We start from the raw sequence: 19,700 nt of genomic DNA on the forward strand, positions 1-19,700 counted from the left end.
TCCATTACAACCCATTCGAGGAAGCAACTAAACACCTCAAATAGTGAGGAGGATCTGGAGCACCCCATGGGCAAACAGCGATCTATAAAGTATGCTCATTCCCAGAAGCAGCCCAATAGGTGGACACTATTCAGAGGCACAGGTAGTAAGTAACCGAAACGTCGCATCAATGTCTGTTTTGGCCATTAGGATGACCCTTCCCAACTTCTTGATCCACCTGATTGCCTTGTCAAAGGATGTACAGTATATACTACTGTACTTGGTTCCGCGTCGATGTTGTCGTTTACTGACCTGCCCCTTGGATATAAGAAATGGTGGATAAGTCCGAATGTATTCGGTTCCGTTTTTGACATAACTCACAACTGGGATACCACTACGTCTTGTAAGGAAAGTGTTCTGAATGGAACCGCCATTCTACCAAAAGATATTTCTTTTTTAAATTTTCTTGTCACGACGTCTGGGTGTTGGTAGGCCGATTTTAGATTTTTACTCCAGCCTTTCTTGATTTTAGAAGGGCATGACAAGCCTATATCTGTGTCTCCGCCTCCTTTTACTCCACCAACTCTTTTCTTTTCGCATGACTATATGTACTTGTCACTAGTGTTGAGAAACCCCCGTAGTGTTCGAGTTCGGTTCGGTTCGTCGAACACCCGTGTGATTGCCGAACTGTTCGTCGAACTGTTCGTCGAACACTTTCAAACACCGTTAAAACCAATGGCAGGCAAACAAAAACACATAGAAACACATAGAAAACACCTTCAAAGGTGTCCAAAAGCTGACAAACTGCTCAGAAGACATAACTAACACAAGGAAAAGTGACAAGTACATATAGTCATGCGAAAAGAATAGAGGTGGAGGAGTAAAAGGAGGGGGAGACAGAGATATAGGCATGTCATGCCCTTCTAAAATCCAAAAAGTGAGAAGCCAACACGGCCAGTCCGTCCCTGCACGTGCCACCTCCGTGTCGCCGGGTTTGTGCCAGAGCCGCGGTGGACCCTGACGGCCAGCCCCCCTCTCCCAATACTGGTGCCTGTCCGCTGGTGGGTCGAGCGAGCCCCCCTGTGGTGGAGGCAGCTCCAAGCTTTTTAATGTAAATTGTCTCTCTAATTTGAATGAATACACTTTAAATCCTTTTACAAGGATCTATTGGAGGGCAAGTCTCATGCCAGCAGCTGCGTAATTCCAGCTCCAGTAGCGTCCACTAAAGCTGCTGCAGTTAAAAAGCTTTTATAAGGATCGAGCTCAGCTGTCCACCGCAAGGCATCCTACCGCCAGTCCCAGCCCGTATGCCTTGGGGTGCCTCCAGATGCTCTTCACTGAGAATCCCGTGGTCCCGAAGCATTTCCTTTGAAAAAATTAAGTGTCCAAACTACAGGTGGTGTAGCTTGCTTAACAGCCGGGATAATCCACTGACTAGCAGACACTACTACTAGGCACAAAGTATTTCCTGGGCTAGATGCAGTTAAAAATTTGTAATTAGATACTCTCATTGGATGCCGAGAAAGCATTCCAAAGAGTCTCCTGGCAAGCCATATATTATTTTCTTAAAAAGCTTGGGGTAGGGGTCTAGGGGACCCTTTTATAGCCAAAATCACGGCCCTGTATCGCAATAAGTCACCTAGGCTGAAGATAAATGGAACTGTAGCACCCTGAGAGCTCAGATGCTACAGAGGTATTGCACCTCACCCAGAGGTGTGATATCTCACTCTTAGGTAAGGATGGAGTGTGGATCAGGACCCGACACCTGCATGCATTACACCACATTGCCGTGGGGCAGGGCGACCAATATGCCCCTGAGATGTTCACTACAGTCTCTGTCCCTGGCTGGAGTGGGGGGAGGGAACACTGAGGAAGGGGAACCCTGTAGTGCAGGAGCAGGGAGGAAGCAGTTCCTGGGTGCATTGAGAAGGGAGTATAAAAGGTGGGCACCATCTTAGTTCAGTGCAGAGAAGTCTGAGCAGAAGTGACAGGGAGCAGGGGCTCTGCATGAGCTCTGCTCCGGAGGTGGGCCTAGTAACAGAGGCCCACGCCTGAAAGAGGGAGAAGGAAGGAAGAGGAGCGGATAAGGCTCCAGGAGTGAGGAACGAAGGGATCCCAGGGGTGCGGACGGGCGAGTCGACACCGCACGCCCGAATCCACCTGCGTGGAGGGGTCAGGCCAAAGGGGGAGACCGGTCCCCGAAACTAGTGGAGGCGGGAAACGACCCTCAGCTAGAAAGCGGAGGCTGTGACATTTTATGTGGCACAGCCCCTCGCTACACCCGCTAGGAAGGCACCACATAGGGTCAGGGAAACTGGCGCCAAGTTTACCAAGAGGAGGTCCGAGGCAGCTGGACAGAAGGGTTGGTATGAAAAGCCAGACAAAGGACACACAAAGGGGGTCCTGTGAAGAGATCCAAAGTTATCTGGGAGTTGTCTAAGCCCCTCACCTGGTGAGCACAGAACGAGGTGGGCAGCCGTTTCCTGCAGAAGTGGTCTGAATAATAAGAACTGTGAGTAAAGGCCCTGGACTGCATCACTGACTCAGTGTCATTACTGCTGCTGCCCTGCACCATCACCCCCATCCTCCGCATACACTGCCCTAAGGCTATACTCCTCCCGTGGGGAGTTATGCTACGCTCTGCTGCACCCACAACACCAGCCTCAGCGGTCTGCCCTGCAGCGGCGGTTCACTCTGACCGCAATCCACGGGTGCCGTAGTCGGACGTTTAAACATCAAAACCACATAAATAGTTCCGCCACTGCTTTGACCGCCCTGAGCCACGGAAACGGGTCACCGCCACGGAGCCTACAGCCACAAGCATCCACCAAAAAGGGTCCGGCTATGGGTGTCCTAAGGCCCAGGGGGCGTGTCAGAACATTTTCATCACCTTTCATAATCACCAATGGGACAAGGCAGGGATGTCCTCTTTCCCCTCTCTTATACATCCTAGTGACAGAGCACCTGCTCTCATCAATTTGCCATAACCCCAATATTAGGTGGATTGAGATGGGAGGCACCGAGTACAAGTGCTCTCTATTTGCTGATGATGTCTTAGTATATATCACTCAATCACATATATCCATCCCTGCTGTTATGGCTGAAATAGATCACTTTGTTACATGGTCAAATTTTAAAATCAATGCAGCGAAGTCTGAGGCCCTCGATGTCTCCCTCCCCAAATCCATACAGGATTCCATCCAGTCCAACTTTCCCTTTGCCTGGCCCTTATAGGGTATCAAATGATTAGGAATTCCTATTCATAGAGACCTCTCCCATCTATGTTATCTTAATTTTGGGCCCTTTATTGAACAACTCCATACAGACCACGGTTGGCAAGTTAGAACTGTAAGATTCACTACGTGAACCACTGGTGTTTTGTGGAAAAGCACATGTACACTGCGTTCCAAATTATTATGCAAAAAGTGTTTAGGAGTGATAAGGGAAGAATTTGTTTGTTTGTCAGTTAAACTCATTAATGGTGATGTGTGTCAGGGCTTTTATATCACTGTAAGCAATTGCAGACACCTGTGCTAATTAGTTTGGCAGGTGTGTCCAATGAAAGGCAAGACTACTTAAGAAGGCTGTCCCACATTATTAAGCAGCCTACATTTTCTGCCAAAATGGGAAAGAAAAAGGATGTGTCGGCTGCTGAGAAGCAACAAATTGTGGAGTGTTTAGGTCAAGGCATGACTACAATCAACATTGTGCGATGATCAGGATGAAGTGTCTTGGCAATCAAGAAGTATGTAGCTGATTCACAGTACACACATGTGCGTGCTGATAAGGGAAAATTGAGGACTCTTTCCTACAGGCAATTACATCAGGTTAAAAGAGCAGCGGCAAAAAAGCCTTGTCATAGCAGCAGACAAGTTTTTGAAGCTGCTGGTGCCTCCAACATCCCCCGAACAACAAGATGCAGGGTCCTTCAGAGGTTTGCAGCTGTGCGTACGCCATCCTGTCGACCTCCTATATCCTCTGCACTCAAGCAGAAATGGCTCCAGTGGGCCAAACAATACATGAAGACTGATTTCAAAACTGTTTTGTTCACGGATGAGTGCCGTGCAGCGCTCGATGGTCCAGATGGATGGAGTGGAGGATGGCTGGTTGATGGACACCCCACGCAAACACGGCTACAGCGCCAACAAGGAGGAGGTGGAGTAATGTTTTGGGCTGGAATCTTGGGGAGAGAGATTGTCGGCCCATATAGGATCCCTGAAGAAGTAAAGATGAACGCCATAATGTATGTGGAGTTTCTCAAAGAGCACTTCCTGCCATGGTTCAAGAAGAAGAACCGTGTGTTCCACAGCAAGATCATTTTCATGCATGATAATGCAAAGTCTCATGCTGCACATAACACATCTGCATCTCTGGCTGATATGGGCATAAAAGGGGACAAACTTATGGTGTGACCCCCATGCTCCCCTGACCTCTACCCCATTCAGAACCTTTGGAGCATCATTAAAAGGAGTGTCTATGATGGCGGGAGGCAGTTCACATCTAAGCAACAGCTCTGGGAGGGTATTCTGTCCTCATGCAAAACAATTGAAGCAGAAACCATCCAAAACCTGACAAATTCAATGGACGAGAGAGTTCAGAAGCTCATTTCGAACAAGGGGTCCTATGTGAAAATGTAACATCACCTAGAATAAAGTTTTGAGTTGAAAACTGTTTGATTTCAGTTTCTAATAACCTGCTAATGCTTATAATTTCAAAAATGACCATTTTTTTGCTCTTTATTAAAATGAAAAGGTTGATCGAAGAGTGTGGGGGATCTAAGAGTGTGGCAACCCAGTAGTCAGGATTACTTCGAATTCTGACAATCTGATGGTCTTGTTGCAGGTAGTGATGCAAGAAGGCACTTATGTGTCTTGCACATCTCGGAGCCCCAAAATTAATTTCCGGGCTAGATGCAGCTAAAAATTATTATTAATTTTAAATCCGGTGGAGCTTAGTATAGATGGCCTAATATAATCAGTACTGCACTCTGCTACAAAGCCCAAATTATTTTCCAGCCAAGATACAGATAAACATGATTAGTAATTTTAAATCTGGTGGAGCTTAGTATAGATGGCCTAATAGAATCAGTACTGCACACTGCTACAGAGCCCAAATTATTTTCCAGCCAAGATACAGATAAACATGATTAGTAATTTGAAACTTAAAACGGTTGGTGAGGTGATTTTAACCAATCATCAAGCTTTTACTCTCCCCAGGATGACACAAGGGTAGAAAAGTCATTACGGATCCATGATTTGTTCATCTTTATGAACGTGAGTCTGTCTACATTATCAGCGGAGAACCGCGTGCGCTTATCTGTCAGCACACCACGAGCAGCGCTGAACACACGTTCAGACAGATCGCTGGCTGCGGGGCATGACAAGATCTCCAAGGCGTAAGTGGCTAGCTCCGGCCATTTATCCAGATTGGAAGCCAAAAAGAGCAAGGGTCGAGTGACACAGTCATGGCTTCAATGTTTACTTGGAGATACTCCTGTACCATCGTCTCTTGGCGTTGACTATGTGTCAGACTTCTTGTCTCCTGTGGCCTTGCAAAGGATGGGCTAAAAATGTGGTGAAATGATTCCGCAAAATTGATGTTACCAGCAGATACAGTGTTTCTGTTAAGATTTGAGTGCTGAACACTCGACGGTCCCACTGTTGGCAAGTTGGAACTGTGAGATTCACTACGTGCACCACTGGTGTTTTGTGGAAAGCACATGTAAGATTCTGCAACAGTCTCTGTTGATACTCCTGCATGCGTGCATCCCTTTCTATGGCAGGAATAATTTCTGCAAATTTACTTTTGTACTGGGGATCTAACAGTGTGGCAACCCAGTAGTCAGGATTATTTCTAATTCTCACAATTCAAGGGTCATGTTGCAGGTAGTGCAGCAAGAAGGCACTCTTGTATCTTGCACATCCAGGAGCACCAAGTCCCTGTTGTGTTGGTGGTGAGGTAACAATCATGCTTCCTTCCTCTGTCCTCTCCCCCCAACCTTGCACAACAAAAATGTGATTTAGGTCTCCCTCATCTGATGAGTCTTCCATCAGTTCGTCCTCCACTTCTTCCTGGGCTCCTGCACCTTCCTCACTAGTTTGGCTGCTTCCATGCGCCCTGGTAAAACCATCTCCCCCACCCTCACATGCCTGCTGCCTTGGTGCTGCCGACCGTCTGGACCTCTCAGATGTTAGCCCTTCCGCATACAACTCCACCTCCTCTACTTCCTCCACCTCCTCTTGTGCCACCACCTGACTCTGAATTCTGTTTAACATGTGCTCCAGCATGTAAATTACCAGAATAGTCATGCTGATAATGGCATCGTCAGCACTAAACATCTTCGTCGCCATTTCGAAACTGTGCAGAAGGGTGCATAGGTCCCTGATCTGAGACCACTCCTCCAGCGTGATTTTCCCCACCTCTGGATCTCGTTGGCCCAGGCTATACGTCAGAACTAGTGTTGAGCCACCCCCGTAGTGTTCGAGTTCGGTTCGGTTCGTCGAACACCCGTGTGTTCGCCGAACTGTACGTCGAACTGTTCGTCGAACACCTTCGAACACCATTAAAACCAATGGCAGGCAAACAAAAACACATAGAAACACATAGAAAACACCTTCAAAGGTGTCCAAAAGCTGACAAACTGCTCAGAAGACATAACTAACACATGGAAAATTGACAAGTACATATAGTCATGCGAAAATAAAAGAGGTGGAGGAGTAAAAGGAGGGGGAGACACAGATATAGGCATGTCATGCCCTTCTAAAATCCAAAAAGTGAGAAGCCGACACGGCCAGTCCGCTCCTGCCCGTGCCACCTCCGTGTCGCCGGGTTTGTGCCAGAGCCGCGGTGAACCCTGACGGCCATCCCCCCTCTGCCAATACTGGTGCCTGTCCGCTGGTGGGTCGAGCAAGCCCCCCTGTGGTGGAGGCAGCTCTAAGCTTTTTAATTTAAATTGTCTCTCTAATTTGAATGAATACACTTTAAATCCATTTACAAGAATCTATTGGAGGGCAAGTCTCATGCCAGCAGCCGCGGTAATTCCAGCTCCAGTAGCGTCCACTAAAGCTGCTGCAGTTAAAAAGCTTTTATAAGGATCGAGCTCGGCTGTCCACCGCAAGGCATCCTACTGCCAGTCCCAGCCCCTATGCCTTGGGGTGCCTCCTGATGCTCTTCACTAAGTATCCCATGGTCCCGAAGCATTTCCTTTGAAAAAATTAAGTGTCTAAACTACAGGTGGTGCAGCTTGCTTAACAGCCGGGATAATCCGCTCACTAGCAGACACTGCTACTAGGCACAAAGTATTTCCTGGGCTAGATGCAGTTAAAAATTTGTAATTAGATACTCTCGTTGGATGCTGAGAAAGCATTCCATAGAGTCTCCTGGCACGCCATATATGATTCTCTTAAAAAGCTTGGGGTAGGGGTCTAGGGGACCCTTTTATAGCCAAAATCACGGCCCTGTATCGCAATACGTCACCTAGGCTGAAGATAAATGGAACTGTAGCACCCTGAGGGCTCGGTTGCTACAGACGTATTGCACCTCACCCAGAGGTGTGATATCTCACTCTCAGGTAAGGATGGAGTGTGGATCAGGACCCGACACCTGCATGCATTACACCACATTGCCGTGGGGCAGGGCGACCAATATGCCCCTGAGATGGGCACGACAGTCCCTGTCCCTGGCTGGAGTGGGGGGAGGGAACACTGAGGAAGGGGAACCCTGTAGTGCAGGAGCAGGGAGGAAGCAGTTCCTGGGTGCATTGAGAAGGGAGTATAAAAGGTGGGCACCATCTTAGTTCAGTGCAGAGAAGTCTGAGCAGAAGTGGCAGGGAGCAGGGGCTCAGCATGAGCTCTGCTCCGGAGGCGGGCCTTGTAACAGAGGCCCAGGCCTGGAAGAGGGAGAAGGAAGGAAGAGGAGCGGAGAAGGCTCCAGGAACGAGGAATGAAGGGATCCCAGGGGTGCGGACGGGCGAGTCGCCACCGCACGCCCGAATCCACTTGCGTGGAGGGGTCAGGCCAAAGGGGGAGACCGGTCCCCAAACTAGTGAAGGCAGGAAACGACCCTCAGCTAGAAACCGGAGGCTCTGACATTTTATGTGGCGCAGCCCCTCGCTACACCCGCTAGGAAGGCACCACATAGGGTCAGGGAAACTGGCGCCAAGTTTACCAAGAGGAGGCCCGAGGCAGCCGGACAGAAGTGTTGGTAAGAAAGGCCAGACAAAGGACACACAAAGGGGGTCCTGTGAAGTGCTCCAAAGTTATCTGGGAGTTGTCTGAGCCCCTCACCTGGTGAGCACAGTACGACGTGGGCAGCCGTTACCTGCAGACGTGGTCTGGATAATAAGAACTGTGAGTAAAGGCCCTGAACTGCATCACTGACTCCGTGTCGTTACTGCTGCTGCCCTGCACCATCACCCCCATCCTCCGCATACACTGCCCTGAGGCTATACTCCTCCCGTGGGGAGTTATGCTACGCTCTGCTGCACCCACAACACCAGCCTCAGTGGTCTGCCCTGTAGCGGCGGTTCACTCTGACCGCAATCCACGGGTGGCGTAGTCGGACATTTAAACATCAAAACCACATAAATAGTTCCGCCACTGGTTTGACCGCCCTGAGCCACGGAACTGGGTCGCCGCCACGAAGACTACAACCACCAGCATCCACCAAAAAGGGTCCGGCTCCGGGTGTCCCAAGGCCCAGGGGGTGCGTCAGAACATTTTCATCACCTTTCACAATCACCAATGGGACAAGGCAGTGATGTCCTCTGTCCCCTCTCTTATACATCCTAGTGACGAAGCACCTGCTCTCATCAACTGGCCATAACCCCAATATTAGGTGGATTGAGGTGGGAGGCACCGAGTACAAGTGCTCTCTATTTGCTGATGATGTCCTAGTATATATCACTCAATCACATATATCCATCCATGCTGTTATGGCTGAAATAAATCACTTTGTTACATGGTAAAATTTTAAAATCAATGCAGCGAAGTCTGAGGCCCTCGATGTCTCCCTCCCCAAATCCATATAGGATTCCATCCAGTCCAACTTTCCCTTTGCCTGGCCCTCACAGGGTATCAAATGCTTAGGAATTCCTATTCATAGAGACCTCTCCCATCTATGTTATCTTAATTTTGGGCCCTTTATTGAACAACTCCATACAGACCACGGTTGGCAAGTTAGAACTGTAAGATTCACTACGTGAACCACTGGTGTTTTGTGGAAAAGCACATGTACACTGCGTTCCAAATTATTATACAAAAAGTGTTTAGGAGTGATAAGGGAAGAATTTGTTTGTTTGTCAGTTAAACTCATTGATGGTGATGTGTGTCAGGGCTCTTTATATCACTGTAAGCAATTGCAGACACCTGTGCTAATTAGTTTGGCAGGTGTGTCCAATGAAAGGCAAGACTACTTAAGAAGGCTCTCTCACATTATTAAGCAGCCTACATTTTCTGCCAAAATGGGAAAGAAAAAGGATGTGTCGGCTGCTGAGAAGCAACAAATTGTGGAGTGTTTAGGTCAAGGCATGACTACAATCAACATTGTGCGATGATCAGGATGAAGTGTCTTGGCAATCAAGAAGTATGTAGCTGATTCACAGTACACACGTGTGCGTGCTGATAAGGGCAAATTGAGGACTCTTTCCTACAGGCAATTACGTCAGGTTGAAAGAGCAGCGGCAAAAAAGCCTTGTCATAGCAGCAGACAAGTTTTTGAAGCTGCTTGTGCCTCCAACGTCCCCCGAACAACAAGATGCAGGGTCCTTCAGAGGTTTGCAGCTGTGCATGCGCCATCCTGTCGACCTCCTCTATCCACTTCACACAAGCAGAAACGGCTCCAGTGGGCCAAACATTACATGAAGATTGATTTCAAAACTGTTTTGTTCACGGATGAGTGCCATGCAGCGCTCGATGGTCCAGATGGATGGAGTGGAGGATGGCTGGTTGATGGACACCCCACGCAAACACGGCTACAGCGCCAACAAGGAGGAGGTGGAGTAATGTTTTGGGCTGGAATCATGGGGAGAGAGATTGTCGGCCCCTTTAGGATCCCTGAAGGCGCTAAAGATGAACTCCATAATGTATGTGGATTTTCTCAAACAGCACTTCCTGCCATGGTTCAAGAAGAAGAACCGTGTATTTCACAGCAAGATCATTTTTCTGCATGATAATGCACCATCTCATGCTGCACATAAAACATCTGCATCTCTGGCTGATATGGGCATAAAAGGGGACAAACTTATGGTGTGACCCCCATGCTCCCCTGACCTCTACCCCATTCAGAACCTTTGGAGCATCATTAAAAGGAGTGTCTATGATGGCGGGAGGCAGTTCACATCTAAGCAACAGCTCTGGGAGGGTATTCTGTCCTCATGCAAAACAATTGAAGCAGAAACCATCCAAAACCTGACAAATTCAATGGACGAGAGAGTTCAGAAGCTCCTTTCGAACAAGGGGTCCTATGTGAAAATGTAACATCACCTAGAATAAAGTTTTGAGTTGAAAACTGTTTGATTTCAGTTTCTAACAACCTGCTAATGCTTATAATTTCAAAAATACCATTTTTTTGGTCTTTATTAAAATGAAAAGGTTGATCGAAAAGTTTGGGGGATCTAAGAGTGTGGCAACCCAGTAGTCATGATTACTTCGAATTCTGACAATATGAGGGTCATGCTGCAGGTAGTGCAGCAAGAAGGCACTTATGTGCCTTGCGCATCTCGGAGCCCCAAAATTATTTTCCGGGCTAGATGCAGCTAAAAATTATTTTTAATTTTAAATCTGGTGAAGCTTTAGTATAGATGGCCTAATAGGATCAGTGCTGCACACTGCTACAAAGCCCAAATTATTTTCCAGTCAAGATACAGATAAACATGATTAGTAATTTGAAAGCTTAAAAAGGTTGGTAGGGTGATTTTAACCAATCATCAAGCTTTTACTCTCCCCAGGATGACACAGTGGTAGAAAAGTCGTTTCGGATCCATGATTTGTTCATCTTTATGAACGTGAGTCTGTCTACATTATCAGTGGAGAGCCGCGTGCGCTTATCTGTCAGCACACCACCAGCAGCGCTGAACACACGTTCAGACAGAACGCTGGCTGCGGGGCATGACAAGATCTCCAAGGCGTAAGTGGCTAGCTCCGGCCATTTATCCAGATTGGAAGCCCAAAAAGAGCAAGGGTCGAGTGACACAGTCGTGGCTTCAATGTTTACTTGGAGATACTCCTGTACCATCGTCTCTAGGCGTTGACTATGTGTCAGACTTCTTGTCTCCTGTGGCCTTGCAAAGGATGGGCTAAAAAAGTGGTGAAATGATTCCGCAAAATTGATGTTACCAGCAGATACTGTGGTTCTGTTACGGTTTGAGTGCTGAACACTTGACGGTCCCACGGTTGGCAAGTTGGAACTGTGAGATTCACTACGTGCACCACTGGTATTTTGTGGAAAAGCACATGTAAGATTCTGCAACAGTCTCTGCTGATACTCCTGCATGCGTGCATCCCTTTCTATGGCAGGAATAATTTCTGCAAATTTACTTTTGTACCGGGGATCTAACAGTGTGGCAACCCAGTAGTCAGGATTATTTCTAATTCTCACAATTCGAGGGTCATGTTGCAGGTAGTGCAGCAAGAAGGCACTCATGTGTGTTGCGCATCCAGGAGCACCAAGTCCCTCTTGTGTTGGTGGCGAGGTAACAATCATGCTTCCTTCCTCTGTCCTCTCCCCCCAACCTCGCACAACAGAAATGTGATCAAGGTCTCCCTCATCTGATGAGTCTTCCATCAGTTCGTCCTCCACTTCTTCCTGGGCTCCTGCACCTTCCTCACTAGTTTGGCTGCTACCATGCGCCCTGGTAAAACCATCTCCCCCACCCTCACATGCCTGCTGCCTTGGTGCTGCCGACCGTCTGGACCTTGCAGATGTTAGCCCTTCCGCATACAACTCCTCCTCCTCTACTTCCTCCACCTCCTCTTGTGCCACCACCTGACTCCGAATTCTGTTTAACATGTGCTCCAGCATGTAAATCACCGGAATAGTCATGCTGATAATGGCATCGTCAGCACTAAACATCTTCGTCGCCATTTCAAAACTGTGCAGAAGGGTGCATAGGTCCCTGATCTGAGACCACTCCTCCAGCGTGATTTGCCCCACCTCTGAATCTCGTTGGCCCAGGCTATACGTCAGAACGTATTGCACCAGGGCTTGTCGGTGCTGCCACAGTCGCTGCAACATGTGCAGAGTTGAATTCCACCGGGTAGGCACATCGCATTTTAGCCGGTGAAGTGGCAGGCCCAACGACTTCTGTAGAGATGTAAGTCGCTGAGCTGCGGGATGCGAACGGCGGAAGTGAGCACACAGCGACCGTGCCCTCTGCAGAAGGCCATCTAGTCTGGGATAGTGGGCTAAAAATTGCTGGACAACCAGGTTCAACACGTGAGCCATACAAGGCACGTGTGTGACATTGCCCCGGCGAAGGGCCGCACCCAGGTTTGCAGCATTGTCGCACACGGCCTTCCCTGGTTTCAGGTCCAGTGGAGACAACCATTCATGAAATTGGTTCTCCAGAGCTGACCACAACTCCTCAGCTGTGTGACTCACATTTCCCAGACATTTCAATGTAAAAACCGCCTGATGACGTTGAGCCCTACTGCCAGCATAGTAAGGAGGTGTGCAGGATCCCTTCTGCGCAGTTAGAAAGCTTGTGGCATGACCAGACAGGCTTTGGGTGCAGGTGGAAGACCGAGAGGAGGTTGAGGAGGCAGAAGCAGTGGAGGAACTTTGACATAAAGAGGATTGACGCACAACTCGTGGGGACGGCAAGACTTGGACAGCAGCCCCTTGTCCTGCTGTCACCATAGTTACCCAGTACCCAGTCAGCGACATGTAACGCCCCTGTCCATGCCTACTCGTCCAAGTGTCTGTGGTGAAATGCACCCTGTCACACACAGAGTTTCTCAAAGAAGCGGTGATGTTGTGTGCGACATGCTGGTGGAGCGCAGGCACACCTTTCTTTGAGAAGTAGTGCCGACTGGGCTTCTGGTACTGGGGCACTGCGACGGACATAAGGTCTCGAAAATCCTCTGTGTCCACCAGGCGGAAAGGCAGCATTTCTGTAGCCAAGAGCTTGCAGATGGTGAAATTCAACCTCTTAGCTTTCTCATGGCTAGGAGGAAATGGTCTTTTACTTGTCCACATCTGAGGGACCGAGGGCTGGCTATTGTGTTAGACGGGGTTGATAAGGGTGTCCCCGGCAAACTGCCGGTCTGTGAGGAAGATGCAGGCGGACATGTTAGGTTGCCTTGATCCAAAGGTGGTGCTATCGATGTCGGACAGCGCTCAACACCAGCTGGTCTTACCACCTCCAAAGAAAATGATGACCTGCCAATCACGCTGGCTGTTGCGGGTAAAGAGGTGGCAGGTCTGCGCCCCAAAACAGGTGTGACTGCTGTCCCCCCAGTCACAGAGGATGAAGAGGCCGCGGATGCACAAGATATGGCAGACGGTGATTGGCCCGGCCGGCTAGGCCGCATTGTAGCACACTGAGCTTCCCACTGCAACTTATGCTTCATGTCCATGTGCCGGTTCATGCATGAAGTACTCAAACTATGTATTTTTTGGCCTCTACTTAGCTTTTGCTGACAAATGTTACAGATAACACGAGTTGGGTCATCTTTATCGATCTGAAAAAATGCCCAGGCTATGCAAGGCTTAGCACCCATGCGACCTGAAGAGCCACCACGACTTGTGGTGAGAGGCAGAGTTGTGTTTGAGGATGCAGTTGTTGACGTGCTTCCAGTACTACGTCTCTGTCCAGGAAGGCGCAACCTGACCTCGTCGTCACTAGCATCTTCCTCCACCTCCTCTGCTGACCTCATCTCTTGGCTGACTGTGGGTTGACAGTAAGTGGGATCTCCGACCTCATCATCATCACCCTGTGCGTTATCACACCCGTCGTCCTCAGAGCCAACCTGTTCCTGCCCTGACAAAAAACTAAAGTTGTCGCTCCAATCAGGTATTTGAGTCTTATCATCGTCTTCCTCATTGTCTCCACCAACAGGAGTTACAGTTTGGGAATGAGGGTCTACATTATGGTCAGAACCTTCTGCGTCTGGTCCTGGATCCGACTCATAAAGATTCTGGGCATCAGTGCAGATCATTTCCTCGTCTGGATTCACAGAAGCGCTGGAGTCGACCTCTGATTCCCAGGCTATAGTATGAGTAAACAGCTCTGCAGACTCAACCATCTGTTCTACCTCATACTCAGACGGGCAGCTGGAGATTTGGGAGCTGTGAGGAAGCAAGTGCGATTTGGGTGACACCTTTGAGGACTGGAGTATTTGTGATGTTGAAGTTGATGTGGAGGAGAGCCCACTTAAAGGAGCACTTGATATCCGTTGAAGCACCTACTGTTTTTGTGCCTCATCTGGAATTTGTAGCGATTGGCGTGGCCGTAAGAAAGGGATCTTATCACATTGTCCGCTAAAAGAAGTAGACATTTTAGTTTGGCTGGAAGATGGTCTTTCTTCTGCAGATGTTACTGTTGCTTTAACACCTACCCCACGGACACAACCTTTTTTCCCCTTCCCAACACGCCTATTCCCCTTTCCACCAGCAGCAGGCCTTTTTCCACTCATTTTGGTGGTTAACTAATTCACAACTCTGGAGTTGTTTGCACAAAAAAACAATGGATGGTAACCGAGCAGAGCTGAGTGGCCAAACTGTGGTATTAGGCCAAAACTATTGGCTGGGTTAGATGCAGAAAAAAATTATTTTGAATTTTCAACCTGATGGAGGTCAGTATAGATGGACTAATACAAATAGTCCCACACACTGCTAGAAGCCCAAATATTTTTTCAGAGGTACTGCAGATGCAGATAAAAATTATTTTTAATTTGCAACCTGATGGAGGTCAGTATAGATGGACTAATAGACCAAGTCCCACACACCGCTAGAAGCCCAAATATTTTTTCAGAGCTAGATGCAGAAAAAAATTATTTTTAATTTGCAACCTGATGGAGGTCAGTATAGATGGACTAATAGACCAAGTCCCACACACTGCTAGAAGCCCAAATATTTTTTCAGAGCTAGATGCAGAAAAAAATTATTTTTAATTTACAACCTGATGGAGGTCAGTATAGATGGACTAATAGACCAAGTCCCACACACCGCTAGAAGCCCAAATATTTTTTCAGAGCTAGATGCAGAAAAAAATTATTTTTAATTTGCAACCTGATGGAGGTCAGTATAGATGGACTAATAGACCAAGTCCCACACACTGCTAGAAGCCCAAATATTTTTTCAGAGCTAGATGCAGAAAAAAATTATTTTTAATTTGCAACCTGATGGAGGTCAGTATAGATGGACTAATAGACCAAGTCCCACACACCGCTAGAAGACAAATATTTTTTCAGAGCTAGATGCAGAAAAAAATTATTTTTAATTTGCAACCTGATGGAGGTCAGTATAGATGGACTAATAGACCAAGTCCCACACACTGCTAGAAGCCCAACTATTTTTTCAGAGCTAGATGCAGAAAAAAATTATTTTTAATTTGCAACCTGATGGAGGTCAGTATAGATGGACTAATAGACCAAGTCCCACACACCGCTAGAAGCCCAACTATTTTTTCAGAGCTAGATGCAGAAAAAAATTATATTCAATTTGCAACCTGCTGGAGGTCAGTATAGAAGGACTAATAGAACAAGTCCCACACACTGCTAGAAGCCCAAATATTTTTTCAGAGCTAAATGAAGAAAAAAATTATTTTTAATTTGCAACCTGATGGAGGTCAGTATAGATGGACTAATAGACCAAGTCACACACACTGCTAGAAGCCCAAATATTTTTTCAGAGCTAGATGCAGAAAAAAATTATTTTTAATTTGCAACCTGATGGAGGTCAGTATAGATGGACTAATAGACCAAGTCCCACACACTGCTAGAAGCCCAAATATTTTTTCAGAGCTAGATGCAGAAAAAATTATTTTTAATTTGCAACCTGATGGAGGTCAGTATAGATGGACTAATAGACCAAGTCCCACACACTGCTAGAAGCCCAAATATTTTTTCAGAGCTAGATGCAGAAAAAAATTATTTTTAATTTGCAACTTGATGGAGGTCAGTATAGATGGACTAATAGACCAAGTCCCACACACCGCTAGAAGCCCAACTATTTTTTCAGAGCTAGATGCAGAAAAAAATTATATTCAATTTGCAACCTGCTGGAGGTCAGTATAGAAGGACTAATAGAACAAGTCCCACACACTGCTAGAAGCCCAAATATTTTTTCAGAGCTAAATGAAGAAAAAAATTATTTTTAATTTGCAACCTGATGGAGGTCAGTATAGATGGACTAATAGACCTAGTCCCACACACTGCTAGAAGCCCAAATATTTTTTCAGAGCTAGATGTAGAAAAAAATTATATTCAGTTTGCAACCTGATGGAGGTCAGTATAGATGGACTAATAGAATGATGCTATGCCCAAAAGATTTTACTTCACTAGGTGCAGTAAAAAAATTGGTATTCTATACACAGGTGTTATATCTTGCAACACAGATAGGCTACTCCACTGACTAACACACTCTGCAATAGGCCAAAAAGGATTAGCTTTGCTAGATTCAGCCAAATGCTGTGAAAAAAACTTGCACAGCACTGGCACAGACCTGCCTGGCAAAAACTGATAGGAACTCATGTAACCTAGTCCTGAAAAGGACTCCAATTACAATTAGTCTTTACTCCCACAACCTATCTATTTAAGAGCACAGACCTCCCTGATAAAAGTCGTAGGAAATGCTGTAACCTAGTCCTTAAAAGGACTGCAATCACAACTATTCCCTACTCCCAAGCTATCTGTATATTTGTGCGAAAATTGGCTTGAAATTAACAAGGTATAGCGCACACAGCAACAGCGGTGCCGTCTAACACGCAGCTGCAGCAGTGAGAAAATGGTGGCGACGGGGAAAATGGCTTGGTCTTATAGGGCAAGGACATGTGACATGCACTGCCAATGACACATGCCCTTGCTTGTGTGAAAAAAAGCACTTCGCTCCGTGTGTGCACTGCTGATAGGCTGACAGATTGCACCTCCCCACTGCAAATGCGGGAAAGAGAAAAAAAAATGGAGATCTTCATTGTTCCTGCAGAGATCCATCCCCTGCCCCTCCCCCCAACCCCGCTGTACACTCAAACTGCGTATTAACATTAATTTTCATCATTACTGAGAAAAAATCCAGTTATGATTTTGGTGCACGAACAGTTATCGAACATAACCTCGAACAGCCGAATTTTTCTCAAATTGTTCGTGTTCGCCGAACGGCTCGAACACCGCCCAAAACAGCTCGAATTTGAGATTGGCGAACAGTTCGAGTAGAACAACGCTCATCTCTAGTCAGAACGTATTGCACAACGGCTTGTCGGTGCTCTAACAGTCGCTGCAACATGTGCAGAGTTGAATTCCACCGGGTAGGCACATCGCATTTTAGCCGGTGAAGTCGCAGGCCCAACGACTTCTGTAGAGATGTAAGTCGCTGAGCTGCGGGATGCGAACGGCGGAAGTGAGCACACAGCGACCGTGCCCTCTGCAGAAGGCCATCTAGTCCGGGATAGTGGGCTAAAAATTGCTGGACAACCAGGTTCAACACGTGAGCCATACAAGGCACGTGTGTGACATTGCCCCGGCGAAGGGCCGCACCCAGGTTTGCAGCATTGTCGCACACGGCCTTCCCTGGTTTCAGGTCCAGTGGAGACAACCATTCATGAAATTGGTTCTCCAGAGCTGACCACAACTCCTCAGCTGTGTGACTCACATTTCCCAGACATTTCAAAGTAAAAACCGCCTGATGACGTTGAGCGCTGCTGCCAGCATAGTAAGGAGGTGTGCAGGATCCCTTCTGCGCAGTTAGAAAGCTTGTGGCATGACCAGACAGGCTTTGGGTGCAGGTGGAGGACCGAGAGGAGGTTGAGGAGGCAGAAGCAGTGGAGGAACTGTGAGATAAAGAGGAATGACGCACAACTCGTGGGGACGGCACGACATGGACAGCAGCCCCTTGTCCTGCTGTCACCATAGTTACCCAGAGCCCAGTCAGCGACATGTAATACCCCTGTCCTTGCCTACTCGTTCAAGTGTCTGTGGTGAAATGCACCCTGTCACACACAGAGTTTCACAAAGAAGGGGTGATATTGTGTGCAACATGCTGGTGGAGTGCAGGCACACCTTTCTTTGAGAAGTAGTGCTGACTGGGCATCTAGTACTGGGGCACTGCGACGTACATAAGGTCTCGAAAATCCTCTGTGTCCACCAGGCGGAAAGGCAGCATTTCTGTAGCCAAGAGCTTGCAGATGGTGAAATTCAACCTCTTAGCTTTCTCATGGCTAGGAGGAAATGGTATTTTACTTGTCCACATCTGAGGGACCGAGGGCTGGCTGTTGTGCTTAGACGGGGTTGATAAGGGTGTCCCCGGCAAACTGCCGGTCAGTGAGGAAGATGCAGGCGGACATGTTAGGTTGCTTTGATCCAAAGGTGGTGCTATCGATGTCGGACAGCGCTCAACACCAGCTGGTGTTACCACCTCCAAAGAAAATGATGACCTGCCAATCACGCTGGCTTTTGCGGGTAAAGAGGTGGCAGGTCTGCGTCCCAAAACAGGTGTGACTGCTGTCCCCCCAGTCACAGAGGATGAAGAGGCCGCGGATGCACAAGATGTGCAGACGGTGGTTGGCCCGGCCGGCTAGGCCGCATTGTAGCACAGTGAGCTTCCCACTGCAACTTATGCTTCATGTCCATGTGCCGGTTCATGCATGAAGTACTCAAACTATGTATTTTTTGGCCTCTACTTTGCTTTTGCTGACAAATGTTACAGATAACACGAGTTGGGTCATCTTTATCGATCTGAAAAAATGCCCAGGCTATGCAAGGCTTAGCACCCATGCGACCTGAAGAGCCACCACGACTTGTGGTGAGAGGCAGAGTTGTGTTTGACGATGCAGTTGTTGACGTGCTTCCAGTACTACGTCTCTGTCCAGGAAGGCGCAACCTGACCTCGTCGTCACTAGCATCTTCCTCCACCTCCTCTGCTGACCTCATCTCTTGGCTGACTGTGGGTTGACAGTAAGTGGGATCTCCGACCTCATCATCATCACCCTGTGCGTTATCACACCCGTCGTCCTCAGAGCCAACCTGTTCCTGCCCTGACAAAAAACTAAAGTTGTCGCTCCAATCAGGTATTTGAGTCTTATCATCGTCTTCCTCATTGTCTCCACCAACAGGAGTTACAGTTTGGGAATGAGGGTCTACATTATGGTCAGAACCTTCTGCGTCTGGTCCTGGATCCGACTCATAAAGATTCTGGGCATCAGTGCAGATCATTTCCTCGTCTGGATTCACAGAAGCGCTGGAGTCGACCTCTGATTCCCAGGCTATAGTATGAGTAAACAGCTCTGCAGACTCAACCATCTGTTCTACCTCATACTCAGACGGGCAGCTGGAGATTTGGGAGCTGTGAGGAAGCAAGTGCGATTTGGGTGACACCTTTGAGGACTGGAGTATTTGTGATGTTGAAGTTGATGTGGAGGAGAGCCCACTTAAAGGAGCACTTGATATCCGTTGAAGCACCTACTGTTTTTGTGCCTCATCTGGAATTTGTAGTGATTGGCGTGGCCGTAAGAAAGGGATCTTATCACATTGTCCGCTAAAAGAAGTAGACATTTTAGTTTGGCTGGAAGA

This window comes from Phyllobates terribilis, unplaced genomic scaffold, assembly GCF_046119375.1.
Source record: "Phyllobates terribilis strain yellow unplaced genomic scaffold, ASM4611937v1 Scaffold_3__8_contigs__length_932513732, whole genome shotgun sequence".
NCBI lineage: Eukaryota > Metazoa > Chordata > Amphibia > Anura > Dendrobatidae > Phyllobates > Phyllobates terribilis.